Below are 13810 nucleotides of genomic sequence, written 5' to 3' on the forward strand. Positions count from 1 at the left end.
TAATAATATTAAGATTAAGTAATATTTCTCTTCCTCAACTATTTGAAATATGAAGTAAACATTTTCTAAATAATAAAAACATATATAGAGATGTACTGCTACATAATTATTTATACATGTAATTCAGTGCTTCATTAAAAAAAAAAAAGACTATCCTGTTATTACACAAACGGATCTCTTAATGCATATGTATGATGAAGATATCAAAAATAATGTGGACCTAATAAAAAAATTGTTAAAATCTTTATTAAAGTGGCAACCTTCAATCGTAAGTTTAGTATCATAATGATAGACACTTATTATATGTAAATGAGGCTTAAAATTTATTATATGTTATTTTAAAACTACTTAAAGAAATTTATTCAATGTCTTAAAATTTTAATAACCTATACACATTGTATCAGTTATCAAGAAACAGGCTACAATGTTTTTTTACTTTAGACATAGGCCAGATGACACTCATGCTATGGAAAATGTCTGATGACAATTTGTCTCTTAAGAATAAATTTCTTGCATTATTATACAACTTTGGGGAATATGTTTTAAGTCTAGTTTAGCTGGAACATGAGTACTAGTAACTGTCAAATAGGAAGAAAAATATGCCAATGTACAACTTAAAATAGAGTCGTAGCTAGGGTTTTCAGCGCCCAGGGACAACTGAAGGTTTCGCACCCTCTACTGCTTGCCATGGATGGAAAACATTTAATTCTAAAATGTCGTAACATCAGTTTGGTGCCCCTTCGAATCTGCGCCCGGGGACAGATGCCCTCCTCTAGCTACGCCCCTGACTTAAAATTAGGCAACTTTATTTCAGTGTAGATTTTAAATAAAACTATCAGTTTTGAGAGCAATTAGACACAGGTCCCTCTTCTTGAAGAGAAAAAAAATTCTGCTAAAGTGACCAGTATCTATTTACAATCAGTGCCAAAATAAGATTTTGGTTAGTTTTAAATTAGTAATTTTGTTTTAAAGATTAACTAGTTCACAATTATAATGGGCTTTTATATTGTATGTAGGCTAATGTTTACCCTTCAAATTTAGATTTCTTACAATGGAAAATTGAGGAAGAACGAAGGGAAAAAATTTCTTACTTTTTGAGAAGTACAATAACTCTTAAAGAAGGTGGGAAAAAGAGTTACTTCCTTTGTAATTGATCTGGATTTTATAATTCTAAAAGTAAAGGTGTAAGAGCTATAAAATCACAAGGTACCTGCAAAATAGAGGGGCACTGTCCATCTACTATTGAAGTTACCAGTAATGGCATTATTAAGATTTTATATTTCCAAACACACGTGGGACACACAGTAGATCTAGAACATTTGCCGTTAACAAAAGATTTGCGAGAAGTGATTGCAGGTAAGTTTCTTTATGAACTTGATTGTGAAATTCAATATAAAACAGACATTATTATACAACATTATCATATAAATGCAATATTTTCAGGTAAGTTAAAAGAAGGCATTCCACCACAGAAAATATTAGATTCCACAAGGAACAGTATTAAAGAAGACATTTACAGGGAGCATTTATTGACAAAAAAAGACATACATAACATTTCTAATTCTTACTGTATTGGTAATGATGAACAATATCATCCAACTGATGCTGTCAGTTTAAGGATCTGGATAGAAAAAAATGAAATGTTTAGATGATAATTCAGTTCTTTTTGTAAAATTCCAAGGAGAAGCAGCAGATCAGCACTTGAAAATTAGTGACTTCTGCATCATCATAATGACAAATGTTCAAAAGCATATGCTTTTAAAGTTTGGATCCGATAGCATATGCATCGATAGCACACATGGGACTAATGCTTACGATTTTCAATTATCGACAGTTTTAGTCATAGACGAGTTTAATTCAGGATTTCCTGCTGCTTTTTGCCTAAGCAATAGAGTAAATTTAGGTTCAATGCAAAAATTTTTTCAGTGTATTAGGGACAAAGTTGGACTGCTGTCTGTAAACTGCTTTATGAGTGATGATGCACCAGTATATTATACTGCATGGACATCAGTAATGTGTGATGCCAAATTTAGGATTCTATGCACCTGGCACGTTAAAAAGGCATGGCTGCAAGCAGCAAATTCAATTCTCCCCTCAAAGCGAAAGGAAGTTTTGAAATTTTTAAATGTAGTATCTGAATGTCATGATATAAAAGAATTTGAAGCACTGATATCTGATTTCCTCAGCAAACTCTTTGCTGATAGAGATACAGACAAGTTTACTAATTATTTTGCTTCAAATTATGCAAACAGATGCGAGTTGTGGGCTAAATGTTATAGAAAAAGATGTAACATCACAACTAACAATCATCTTGAAGCACTGCATCGAGTTTTAAATTATTCTTATCTTGATGGATTGAAAAACAAGAGGGTTGATAGGTGCATTGCGAAGCTTATTAATATGGTGCAAGATAAACGGTTCCAGAGATTTATCAAAACAACAAAAGGGCCAAACACATCAAAGATCAACCAAACAAATTTACGATACAACAGAGCAATAAATTTTCCAGCTAATAATATCACAGAAATCAATGAGTTTTCTTGGCATGTGATTTCAGAAAGTGACCCTACTCTTGAATATACTGTTACTCAAATACATACACAATGCATTAATTGTAACATTGTTTGTAAATGGTGCAAAATTTGTAACGATGCATTTGTATGCACATGCACAGATGCCACGATTAAAGGAAGTGTCTGTAAACATATACATGCAATAATTTTAAAGACAAGATTACTTAATAGAGAACAGTCAGCTAAAACTAAAGAATCAAATGATGTAAAACTCTTTCTTGATCTATCAGCACAAAAATTAAAAAAATCAGGAACCAAGCACCATATTATAAATCAACTGAGTATCATATCAAAACTTGTAACATCAACAACAGTAAATAATATAACTTTGGGAGATATTGAAAACACACTGAATAAAGTGATTACAAAATTAAAGAACGAAAAGCCGAAATTGAAAATGGTGAACTATGAACCTACAAATAAAAAAGCAGGGAAACAAAATAATTTCTTTTTTACGAGAAAGAAAAGAAAAAGTCCATGCAGTACTGAAAATATTGCAACAACTTCATACAAGAAAGCTGCTATAGATGCCATTGGAAATAATGAAACTCTTATAATTCATGATTCTTTTGATCATATATATTGATATCTCATCATGTAAATATATTGTATATAAAATAATCTCTAAATAGTTTATAAATTAAAAACAGTATATAAATTTAAAATGCTCTTAATCTTGTCACTACTTCATCCTTGCTAGTTACACAAGTAATTTATTAATCAGTTTTTGATCTCATATTCTGTCGCAGTATTTCACTACTAAATTATTAGTGTAAAGTTCTCCAGTTGATGGTACACATACAGTACAGTTAGCAACATCATTTTACAAAACATCGACATATAATGTGTTTATTAGGACGTATCACAACAATATGTGCAAAAGAACTAAAAGTTTCAGCATGAAATATGCAGTTACAGATTCAGTCAAATATAGATAGTAACATCATATACAGATAGAGAACATAATAGGAATAACAATCGCACTTGATTATTACAAAGGAAAATCATAATTCAGTATCTGCTGACAAATCAGAGCATGCTGGTATTCTTTAAATAAATGATTAAAAATGCCACAAAAATATAATAAGTGCTTTAAAATTCTTAAATTCATATAAGTGTAAATCTTAGTGTTTTTGAAAATGCTACTGTATTTTGTTATCGAGCATTTTTGAATCGCTAGTGATTACAATAACAATTTACGAATAGTGAAAACTTAAATTATTCCAAGAGAATTGATTAATAAATTTCATACAGTAAATAAATCATTGGGCTGCAAAAGTATGCAGATATATGACAACCAATAACAGAAATAAAAATAAAATCTTTAAAAATTTTATAAAGTGGCGAAGCATGCAAGAGCTATTTATTTATCTTGTAAACAATACATTTTCAGTAGAATCAGTACTTTAAAAAATTGATATACTTTGGAAACATGCTCTGCAATGTAGTTGTTTTGTGATGAAACTGTTGATAGTGATGCTTTGATAATGCTTTTGTTGATTTGCTCCACACAGTAAAACTGTAGAATTTATGTATACATAGCTCTTGCTTTTATGTATGGATGCAAATTATACAGCTTTTAATTTTTCATGAAACTTGCATACATATTAAAGTCAAGCGACTTTTCAGAATATTACAACATTATAAATCTCACACCTTGAGATTACTAAGGCTTATACACAGATTTCAAAGGAAAGAGTTTGTAAAGTTGTATAAGGGCCTTATTATTATTGATATAGACACAAGTATATAGTTTTCATTAATTAACACATTGTTATTGATGAAGATCTCTTTAATGATTCTTACATAAAGCTATTTGGATTTTTTTCCAGAGGAAAAACAAAGTTTCATTTAACCTGCGAGCACACGCACCGATCCGACGAACACTAGAACACGCGCCGGGTATGTCATACCCGAATAAAACATTTGTAATTAAAAATTTGCCGAATAAAATTAATCGATTTTTAAAAGAAATTAAAATGTAAAACCAAGTTAATACTTCATTTTAGACAAAATATGAAAGAATAAGGAGAGGTAAAATTATTTACGTACAATATTTTGAACATTGTTTACAAAATGAGGTCATATGTTCCATACATATACTCGTACTTTTGCTACAATTTTCACAAATGTATCTAGTCTTTCTATCTTTTTATCTTTTTTCGTGGGGCACTCTGTACACCTCTTGTAATTTTAGGTTTTTTGGGGGGTGGTTCATTGTTAACATGTTCATCGGTGGTCAGTGTTTGTCTAGAATCAGGAACTACAGATGCTCGTCGTCGTTCATTTTGAACATTTTCTATTAACTGCATCCCTAAGGCTTTGAGAAAAGTACGCCTGGTATGGTATTCCGTTGGTAGTTCCTTCTTTGATAGTAGAATTATTCTTGCATTAATGGCAGCCACGTTTAACACTGAAAAGAAAATCACCATAGGCCATCGACGTGCTACTCTTGCTGTAGAATACGCAGCTGCCATCTCATCTACAACATCGACTGCTCCTTTTGTCATGTTATATAATGTAATGATTTCAGGCTTTTTAGATTCCCCAGTAGATTCATCGATTTGATCGCCGGAATGCATTGTGGATAACAGGATCACACTCTTATTTTTTTTCGGCACATAAGATACAAGTGTTGTTTCTTTCTGAAAACCGAAAATTGAAGAATATACTTCTCTTTTCTCTGCCAGAAACTCAGGTGGGATTTCTCTCTCATTTTTACGCATTGTACCTACTATCGTAATTTTCTTCTTTAGGAGATCTTGAGATAATTCAAATCCCATATACCAATTATCAACTGTTAAATTTCGACCAGAGTTGTATAAGGGCCTTATTAAACGTTTGACAACTTCGCTTGCACCAAATTCAACTTGAAATGGCCCATCTGGTTGTTTACCAGCATAAATTTCCATACTCCAGGTATAAAATACCCTTGCGTCTACAAGAGCAAATATTTTTATGCCATACTTTGCTGGCTTGTTGGGCATATTTTGTTTGAAGGAACAACGACCTCTGAATGATTCCAACTTCTCATCAATGATCACATACTCTCCTAAAGTATAAGCCTTTTGGCAATTTGTGACAAAATTTCCAAAAAATTCTCTGATCGAAGCTAATTTATCAACGTCTCTTCTACTGGGACGATCTCTAATGTCATCAAAACGGAGGCATCGTAAAAGAAAGAGGAATCGGTTCATTGACATTTATTCCCGAACTATGTCCATTCCCGTTCTGCCTGTTGCCCACAAATCTCTTACGTTCACATGGGATGATTTATAAACTCCACATAAATACAGCAATCCAATTAAAGCTTTGATTTCCAACTCATTTGTTGCTTTCGCATCCCGTTCATGAGTGAAATTTCCACGTACAATCAATATAAATATTTGTATTGTCGACTACATGTTTTAACATATCTTCATCGATAAGCAGTGACCAGGAATCTAAAGGTGTTGAGACGTCTTTAGAATACTTCGTATTTCTAGGGAGTTTAGTTATAATATTTTTGGCTCCAATTCTAACATTAGTCCGGAATTTATTTTTGTTCCATTTTACTCCATTTTTTCCAACATAAAACTCATTGCTACATTGCAAAATTTCCTTTTCTGTTTCTGTATCTGAATCACTACTCTCTATGGATGAATCATGATGACTATTATATTCTTCGTCATCAACATCTTCATCGTCTTCACTAAATGAATCCTCATCAGAAGAAACTGTTTTAAGAATATTTCTCAATCTTTTCATCTCTTCATCGTAAGGAATATACGGCGTCATGCTTACAACTCAAGAAAAACCTATACTTGAAAAAAAAAAGCTTGAAAACGAGAAGTGCGAAGTGACTCACTGAGAAACATGAGTACATGCGCGGGTATGAGATGCCCAAACAATGCTGTTCCTAAAAAACCGTTGCACCTGTCACCTTAGGAATTTCCCGCATTTAAGTATGTGGCCTTGAACTCAGCTACACCAAGTTTCGTCCTTTTATGAAAGAATAAGTGATAAATATACAAAAAGAAAAATGCCCATGGGTATGACATACCCATTGCGTGTGCTCGCGGGTTAAGAAAATAAACCATAGAATATTCTTAATTTTATTATAAACTTTCATTACATCACATGAATCTGTAAACACTGAACTAATCGTTTTCAATTTAAATCACAAATGTATTCTTCATATTGATTTATTGACAGTATGAATAATGACCAAAACTTAATATTATCTGTATATAATAAGAAATCATTGATACATAGGGTAAAAATAAGCATGAAGTTAGACTATATTAGCATGCTAATGGATCAACTAATGGCAAAAGACTTAAAAAACTTTACCTAATCATTTATACAAGATTATTTAATGAACACAAAATGTATAGGAGTTACTCCAACCCTTTTTTGACCGCAGACACATTCTAACATATATTTTGAGATCTTGTACCCTTATGACTCAACATTCAAGCAGATTTCAGGCATGATAGACTTTTAAGTGCTTCTTTGTCATGAAATTATCTTATGATCATTTCATTCAACTACTACAAATCAAGGAAAGGAGAATTAATTACCAGTGTTTTATACTTTTAGCCACTTGATAACGTTACATAATATGGATTAACTCAAAGCAAATTCTACTGATTATAATCAGATAATTGCATATCTCTTCTGAGAATTTAGATTCTTCCGCATTCATTTCTTTGCAGATCTTGCTCTAAATGGATTTCAATACATATTTACCACTAATAATCGCAAATGATAATAAATAACAAATTAATTTTTATTCTAAACATGATTTGGGGTAGTTGCATAGGCGTTTTCGTGTTTTTCCTCATGTGTAATGTGTATATGAGCCAGTTTCCCTTAGAAAGTTCTCCAGGAAGCCATCCTTCCTTGTAGGCAGTTAGCTCTCGAGTGTTTTAATCAAATAAAAACATATTTTTAAACTACAATATCAAATTTTGTATTTTGTCCTTATTTATTTCACTAAATAATTAAAGTCCTCTTTAGTACATACACATATCAGGCGCTATTTTATCTTCATTTACAAAATAAAACAGTTGAAGCAGTTTTAGGACTTTTCTCTCATGGGGAAAAAATATCTGCATTTAATCCATTTGCTTTATGAAAACTGAAGTTTTCATACCAAACGAACTTCTTACAATATAACCTTCCATACGAACTCTCTTATTTACCATATAAACCATTTCGGATCTTTGCTTTGGTAAATGGTCTAAGGCCTTTTACCAGTATATGGCTGTCATAATCCCTAAGGAAGCATATTAGAAAAACAAAACGGTCAGCTATACGCAGGGTTTAATTTCAAAAATTAGAAGTACCAGAGCCGTATAGAAGACCTTCAGGAAAGAGGAACAAGAATAAATAAGAGAATAAGATGACTAATCAAATCATTAACAATTAAAAAATTAAATAATTCATTATTAAAAAAATTAATGGTTAAAGTAATTAAATAATTAAAATTTAATAGTATGCAAAGTGATAAATTAGAATTTAATAAGCAATTTTTAATATAATTTTATTATTAAAAATAAAGTTTCCAAGACCAGATTTCTACTGAAATTATTGTTCAGTTACATAAAAGAAGTGCTAAAGCCTTCTTATTTAGGGCTCCGGCTAAAATTATGAATTTTTCCTAAAACTAAGAAGTATCGGAGCCAGCCTCCGGTGGGCTCCGACGCAATTTAAGCCCTGGCTATACGGATATCTTGGTAAAGCAAGAGAAGAACCCATCTTTGGTCATGACCAAACATGGCGCATGATGTGTTTTGATTGTAAACCACATGAGAGGCGGAGTTTAAATACGTCAAAATGACGTCACCAAAGCCAACCAATCAAAATTTCCTGCCAAGTTGAAATTTAGTCTCACCCGTAAATTTTTTCTGCATGGTTAAAATATTTATTGTTATCATGGTAAAATATCAATAGTGTATCCTCATGCTACAATATTTGTGCTGATAAGTGTTTATTAATTAAAGTGAAAATTATCTATCAGTATGCCCGACGATATTCCACCAGAGCCACAAATCACACGCGTTGCGGTGAAACCACCGCCTTTCTGGAAAAATAATCCTTCATTGTGGTTCGCTCAGATCGAAGCACAATTTTCTATCGCTCGCATTAGTGAGGATTCTACAAAATTCAACCATGTAGTCGCAGCAATTGAGTCTGATATTCTGAATTCAGTGCATGACTTAATTCTCAAACCACCTGATTGTGATAAATACTCCAAACTGAAACAGCGGCTCATTGAAATCTATTCAGAAAGTGAATCTTCAAAAATACGTACTTTACTACAAGGACTTGAACTTGGAGATCAGCGACCTTCATACTTGCTGTCACGAATGCGTGATCTGGCAGGAAGCCATTTTAGTGACGACTTGTTGAAGTCACTATGGCTTTCGCGTCTCCCTAATAACATACAAATAATTCTCGCTGCTTCCAATGAAGATCTAACACGTTTAGCAGCAATGGCTGACAAAATTAATGAACTTGTTACTCCAGCTTATGTGGGAGCGACTAAATTTCAACTCGGCAGGAAAATTTGATTGGTCAACGGTACACGTCACATGTGACGTCAAAAGCGGGGTGTTTTAGATTTACCCCACAGGATTACCTGCCATTTTCGGTTGCTTGTTTTCTGAGCTCTGCAGTGATATTTTTTGGCGAGCTAAAAGAATTTTTTGATAAAATATTTTAATTGGTAATTTAGATATTGTTTGCTTGTAATTAAACACGTGATTACAAATTATTGTAAAGTATTTATTTTTGAGACAAACTTTTTGTAATCTATTTATTTTTCATATATTGCCTTTTGAGAACAGATAAATTTAGCTGAAATTTCCTTTGTTGAACAAAGGAAAATGAAAAATGTTTCAGAATAGCAAACCGTGTTAGTTTCAGTCAAACATTAAATATTTTATACCATTTTTTGTGTCAAACATTAAATATTTTAATATCATATGCTACCATTTTTTTGTGTCAAACATTAAATATTTTAATATCATATGCTACCATTTTTTTTGTGTCAAACATTAAATATTTTAATATATGCTACAGTTTATATTCATTTTTTTAATATTTCTGATGACAAAATAAGTTTTTTGTTTTCTATTGTAGTACATAACTTTTTGTTATAACAATGGAATATGAAAAGATAGCAGTATTTGAATGTATGTACTGCTGCAAAAAGTACAAAAAGAAAAAGGTTTTATATGAACACATTCGGGAAGTACATAAAGTACCTGTTGTGGCTGAAGGAAATTTGAAATGTCCTATTAATGCCTGCAATTTTTCATGTAGAACGTTTGAAGAGTTAAGAAATCAGGCAAGAGATCAACATGGATACACTCTTAACTCCGTTGAAATGACATTTAATACATATGAAGGTAAGATATTAGAAATTTGCATTTTCTGCGATAAACGTTTTTAATTTGAATTACCCCAACTGAGTACAAATTACTATTTTTGCAAATTCATTCATCAAGTTGGGGAATAAAATACATCTATTTTTGTGAGTATAATTGATAACAGAATAATTTCGTTAGCATCTTGCTTTTTTCTGTTAGCCTGATAAACCCCCATTATTCTTCAGTAAAAATATTTCAAATAATAATTATTATTAATAATATTAAGATTAAGTAATATTTCTCTTCCTCAACTATTTGAAATATGAAGTAAACATTTTCTAAATAATAAAAACATATATAGAGATGTACTGCTACATAATTATTTATACATGTAATTCAGTGCTTCATTAAAAAAAAAAAAGACTATCCTGTTATTACACAAACGGATCTCTTAATGCATATGTATGATGAAGATATCAAAAATAATGTGGACCTAATAAAAAAAATTGTTAAAATCTTTATTAAAGTGGCAACCTTCAATCGTAAGTTTAGTATCATAATGATAGACACTTATTATATGTAAATGAGGCTTAAAATTTATTATATGTTATTTTAAAACTACTTAAAGAAATTTATTCAATGTCTTAAAATTTTAATAACCTATACACATTGTATCAGTTATCAAGAAACAGGCTACAATGTTTTTTTACTTTAGACATAGGCCAGATGACACTCATGCTATGGAAAATGTCTGATGACAATTTGTCTCTTAAGAATAAATTTCTTGCATTATTATACAACTTTGGGGAATATGTTTTAAGTCTAGTTTAGCTGGAACATGAGTACTAGTAACTGTCAAATAGGAAGAAAAATATGCCAATGTACAACTTAAAATAGAGTCGTAGCTAGGGTTTTCAGCGCCCAGGGACAACTGAAGGTTTCGCACCCTCTACTGCTTGCCATGGATGGAAAACATTTAATTCTAAAATGTCGTAACATCAGTTTGGTGCCCCTTCGAATCTGCGCCCGGGGACAGATGCCCTCCTCTAGCTACGCCCCTGACTTAAAATTAGGCAACTTTATTTCAGTGTAGATTTTAAATAAAACTATCAGTTTTGAGAGCAATTAGACACAGGTCCCTCTTCTTGAAGAGAAAAAAAATTCTGCTAAAGTGACCAGTATCTATTTACAATCAGTGCCAAAATAAGATTTTGGTTAGTTTTAAATTAGTAATTTTGTTTTAAAGATTAACTAGTTCACAATTATAATGGGCTTTTATATTGTATGTAGGCTAATGTTTACCCTTCAAATTTAGATTTCTTACAATGGAAAATTGAGGAAGAACGAAGGGAAAAAATTTCTTACTTTTTGAGAAGTACAATAACTCTTAAAGAAGGTGGGAAAAAGAGTTACTTCCTTTGTAATTGATCTGGATTTTATAATTCTAAAAGTAAAGGTGTAAGAGCTATAAAATCACAAGGTACCTGCAAAATAGAGGGGCACTGTCCATCTACTATTGAAGTTACCAGTAATGGCATTATTAAGATTTTATATTTCCAAACACACGTGGGACACACAGTAGATCTAGAACATTTGCCGTTAACAAAAGATTTGCGAGAAGTGATTGCAGGTAAGTTTCTTTATGAACTTGATTGTGAAATTCAATATAAAACAGACATTATTATACAACATTATCATATAAATGCAATATTTTCAGGTAAGTTAAAAGAAGGCATTCCACCACAGAAAATATTAGATTCCACAAGGAACAGTATTAAAGAAGACATTTACAGGGAGCATTTATTGACAAAAAAAGACATACATAACATTTCTAATTCTTACTGTATTGGTAATGATGAACAATATCATCCAACTGATGCTGTCAGTTTAAGGATCTGGATAGAAAAAAATGAAATGTTTAGATGATAATTCAGTTCTTTTTGTAAAATTCCAAGGAGAAGCAGCAGATCAGCACTTGAAAATTAGTGACTTCTGCATCATCATAATGACAAATGTTCAAAAGCATATGCTTTTAAAGTTTGGATCCGATAGCATATGCATCGATAGCACACATGGGACTAATGCTTACGATTTTCAATTATCGACAGTTTTAGTCATAGACGAGTTTAATTCAGGATTTCCTGCTGCTTTTTGCCTAAGCAATAGAGTAAATTTAGGTTCAATGCAAAAATTTTTTCAGTGTATTAGGGACAAAGTTGGACTGCTGTCTGTAAACTGCTTTATGAGTGATGATGCACCAGTATATTATACTGCATGGACATCAGTAATGTGTGATGCCAAATTTAGGATTCTATGCACCTGGCACGTTAAAAAGGCATGGCTGCAAGCAGCAAATTCAATTCTCCCCTCAAAGCGAAAGGAAGTTTTGAAATTTTTAAATGTAGTATCTGAATGTCATGATATAAAAGAATTTGAAGCACTGATATCTGATTTCCTCAGCAAACTCTTTGCTGATAGAGATACAGACAAGTTTACTAATTATTTTGCTTCAAATTATGCAAACAGATGCGAGTTGTGGGCTAAATGTTATAGAAAAAGATGTAACATCACAACTAACAATCATCTTGAAGCACTGCATCGAGTTTTAAATTATTCTTATCTTGATGGATTGAAAAACAAGAGGGTTGATAGGTGCATTGCGAAGCTTATTAATATGGTGCAAGATAAACGGTTCCAGAGATTTATCAAAACAACAAAAGGGCCAAACACATCAAAGATCAACCAAACAAATTTACGATACAACAGAGCAATAAATTTTCCAGCTAATAATATCACAGAAATCAATGAGTTTTCTTGGCATGTGATTTCAGAAAGTGACCCTACTCTTGAATATACTGTTACTCAAATACATACACAATGCATTAATTGTAACATTGTTTGTAAATGGTGCAAAATTTGTAACGATGCATTTGTATGCACATGCACAGATGCCACGATTAAAGGAAGTGTCTGTAAACATATACATGCAATAATTTTAAAGACAAGATTACTTAATAGAGAACAGTCAGCTAAAACTAAAGAATCAAATGATGTAAAACTCTTTCTTGATCTATCAGCACAAAAATTAAAAAAATCAGGAACCAAGCACCATATTATAAATCAACTGAGTATCATATCAAAACTTGTAACATCAACAACAGTAAATAATATAACTTTGGGAGATATTGAAAACACACTGAATAAAGTGATTACAAAATTAAAGAACGAAAAGCCGAAATTGAAAATGGTGAACTATGAACCTACAAATAAAAAAGCAGGGAAACAAAAGAATTTCTTTTTTACGAGAAAGAAAAGAAAAAGTCCATGCAGTACTGAAAATATTGCAACAACTTCATACAAGAAAGCTGCTATAGATGCCATTGGAAATAATGAAACTCTTATAATTCATGATTCTTTTGATCATATATATTGATATCTCATCATGTAAATATATTGTATATAAAATAATCTCTAAATAGTTTATAAATTAAAAACAGTATATAAATTTAAAATGCTCTTAATCTTGTCACTACTTCATCCTTGCTAGTTACACAAGTAATTTATTAATCAGTTTTTGATCTCATATTCTGTCGCAGTATTTCACTACTAAATTATTAGTGTAAAGTTCTCCAGTTGATGGTACACATACAGTACAGTTAGCAACATCATTTTACAAAACATCGACATATAATGTGTTTATTAGGACGTATCACAACAATATGTGCAAAAGAACTAAAAGTTTCAGCATGAAATATGCAGTTACAGATTCAGTCAAATATAGATAGTAACATCATATACAGATAGAGAACATAATAGGAATAACAATCGCACTTGATTATTACAAAGGAAAATCATAATTCAGTATCTGCTGACAAATCA

Source organism: Stegodyphus dumicola, chromosome 3 (genome assembly GCF_044657685.1).
Source record: "Stegodyphus dumicola isolate Sdum_Otavi_A_Nest chromosome 3, ASM4465768v1".
Classification (NCBI taxonomy): Eukaryota; Metazoa; Arthropoda; class Arachnida; order Araneae; family Eresidae; genus Stegodyphus; species Stegodyphus dumicola.